We start from the raw sequence: 3494 nt of genomic DNA, 5'->3' as shown, positions 1-3494 counted from the left end.
TTCAGAATGAGTCACTTTTTATTTTGAGGACGCAGGGCAATAAACGTGAAGTGTTCATCTGGGCCTGAGCAATACTGGTCATGAGAGTGGGTGTTGAGATTTACACACCTGAGCAACAGGGACAGTCACGTATGTGTCAATAAGTTGATCAGATGTGACGCGCGGATCAGATGTGACGTGCATTTCTTTACCAGAGTCCTCTAAAGCACAGGACCCAGGGCTGGGGAGCCTCATGCCTGGGCCCGAGCGTGTTCTTGTTCAAACACAAACTAAAGGTGGTTTGATCATCTTGAATAGACAGGATAGTTCCCCCACCCCACATTTGTTTTGTGTGTCAAGACAAACGATGCCACACATACACTGAGAGGACGTGAAAGGTTTCTTACTTACATCGTGAGTCTTTCTGGGGACAGCAGGACAGGCTCCCATGCTGGCCTAAAAATGGCTGGAGAAAGGGGAGAAAGCATACTGGCTTAGGGTGTACGTGGGGGACAGGAGGTGGGGCTGGAGCGAGGGTTCCCACATATGGGCGGGGTTGCATAGTTTGAATTTCCCTTCTGTGCCAAAAAGGAGCACCCAGGCTTTCTGATCAGATTGCCCAGAAGTGGGGTGAAAAGGAAAAAAGTAAGAGTGAGGCTTAAAAGCTGTCAGCAGTCAAACATCAGAACATGGAGTCAGACCCTTTATGGCAAAATGTTTCCCTAAATCTCCCTTAGCTGGATCCCAGAAATACATGCACGGCCACTCCAGCACCACCCACACAAGGGGAAGAGTTATAGTAGGGAATCCAGAGTGCAAAGAGACTTAGAGTCTCAGGCAATTGTAATTAAAGTATCTTCGCAAAGTGAAACATTGCTAAGACCCCTTCCAAGGCCTTAAAAATGCCTGTACTAATGAGGAACCTTGAAACTCATGGTAAATCCTTTTATGGATGAGCATTTGCGTTGCCGTAAATGTGTTTGGCTGGATTTACGCTTTTCTACTTATGCTCTGATTTTCCTTGTGACGAGTGGAAGGACATGACTGAACTTCTAGCCAGGGTCATGAAACAGGAACAAGTTTCATCCACAGTGAAACAAATCAGCAGCCTCCCTCTGCTCTCTCACCTGTAAGTCACCTTCTGGTTACCTCTATTTGGCAACGCAGTCATACTTTTCTTTTTCCTCTTCCTGAAATAGCCACCCAGCAATCATCTCTTTCCTCACTATAAATAACCAATTGATCATCCTTCCTAACAAGCCTGTTTTCTGTGGCTCTCTCTCCCCGTGGTTCTACTGGGTCCACCATTCCTTCATAATTACACAGGTGTTCACATCCAGACTTCCCCATTGTCATATACTCCCACGGAAGGCCTGTCCATTGTTGACCTTCCTTTCCAGTCCTGCCTTTCTCCTGGGCTTGTTTGGACAAGTAGCCCAGCCTCTCTCAGTGACATTCATTGAGTATCACTCCACACATAACAGGAGACTGGGTTGGACCTAGGAAAATGATAATTATTATTATAGCTCCCATTTATTGAATGTTTACTGTGTGTCTCATGCTGCGATAAGCTAAAGAGGTCCTGCCTGGCTATGGACTCAAATCCAGTTCTGAAGTCCAGGCTCCAAATCACCATAGTGTATTCCTCCCATGAGAGCCGGTTTCCAGAATGTAGGCCTTTTCAGACTGTGTTGAAGTCCCACACATGATTTGCCAGTTCTAGACATAGGTAAAAATCCTCCCAACTTCTCCTTGCAGTTGCCTCTTTGATGGTGATGTTTTTCTCTATTGTATCATTCTGGTTTCTTTGCTGAATGTGGAAGAATTTAAATTAATTTTTCGAAGTATGATTTTAACATACCACATTCTAGTATAGTAAATTACTATTATGAAAAGTGTGCTACATGGAAATTTCAAGTAGCCTTGAGTAACTTGTAATTATAATGAATTGTGTTGAAGTTATGTGTATTTTTATTGTGTATAATTTAACAAGTATGTGATGACTATCTAATTATACTCTTAGAGTTCACAAAGTAATCGTTTAACAACATTTCCTTGGTAGCTATTTCACCAGTCTCTGGGTTCCAAAATGTAGGAAGAATGGTCATTCCCAGGGCTTTTATTGTTGACAAAGTGGTATTGCCATATACTAGACGTTCCTGAAACTTACCATTGCTTTTCCCCACCAAGCAAATTGCCTCTTCATTATCTGATTTTACCTTCCTCTTTGGGGGATCTGGCAACACTTTAAATGCAATCACTATATAATATGAAGTCCAGGAATGTTCTTGAATATGAAGATGACAGCAGAGATTCCCATTCTCCTCCTTTGTCATGCCAGGGGCCTGGCCCTGTCGTTCTCTTTTTTGCCATTTCCTAGACCTTTCCCCATGTCCTTGAGTTTTTTTGAAACAAGAACATACACAGCTTTCTAAAATGCAGACTTTTTGGGATTACACCGGGGAATGTAGTCTCCACATACCAGACAGTTCTTAAAGGAAACCATTGAAATAATACCTTCGGGCCAATTTCAACCCACTTCTCAGGAGCAGGAATAAAACCAGCTGTTACTACTGAGGGCTTCGTCTGGGCCAGACAGTTTATCTCTAGGAGGTATGCTTTTATCTGCACTTAGTTCACACAAAAACACCCTGAAGTGGTATTGTCACCGCCATATACTCACAAGGAAAACAGCCAGAGAGGGTAGACAACGCCAATAAGTTCCACTCGACTTGCATCATAGTTCTTGCTTCATAAGAACTATTCTGACAAACTCATGAGAGAAAATCTGTTATTCGGGAATAAAACAGAAAAAAAAAAAGGGATTAAATGTTTCTGCTTCTGCAAAATGCACTAAGCACTCTCCTGTATCATTGCATTCTTCAAGAGCTAAGTTAAAGAAGAGAGATAATAACAAAGGAAACCCTGTTGTCTCACTCTACCACCAAACTGTCCTGAGTCTATCCAATTCTCATCACCTGCATTACTACCCCTTTGGTCCAAACCACCATCACCTCTCACCTGGCTCACTGCAGTGGCTTTCTGACTGGACTTCCTGAGTCCACCCTTGTCCAACTTCAGTCTGTTGGCAACTGTCGTGAGCGCCTGGAAGGGCAGTCACCATATTTCAGTCTCCTCCTGAAACTCAAGGGGACATTAACCCCTCAGCAGGGCCCAACGTCCCAACGTGGTACTCGTGATGTGAGTGGGGAACAAAGTCCTGGCACAGGTTCAGAAAGAGTGGGTAACACAGCATTTATTTGGGAACCAGTGTCCCTCCAGAGGCCAATGCTCTGGTAAGCACAGAAGGTTATACAGAGTAGAATAGAATTTAATAACAAACCAAGTCCCAGAGTCAATTGAGGTGGAGAAGGTCCCTGGTCTGGAAGAGACGACTGGGCCCACGATGGGTCTGAGGCCAGCTGGTCTTGCAAGGAAGAGCTTTGGAGAGTCCCAGTATTATGGCTTGCACCTCACAGAGGTCTCTGTCGGATCATCGCCCAGACGAATGTCCG

The sequence above is a fragment of the Rhinolophus sinicus genome, linkage group LG07 (assembly GCF_036562045.2).
Source record: "Rhinolophus sinicus isolate RSC01 linkage group LG07, ASM3656204v1, whole genome shotgun sequence".
Classification (NCBI taxonomy): Eukaryota; Metazoa; Chordata; class Mammalia; order Chiroptera; family Rhinolophidae; genus Rhinolophus; species Rhinolophus sinicus.
The sequence above is the reverse complement of the archived record's forward strand: the minus strand, read 5'-3'. Positions refer to the sequence as shown.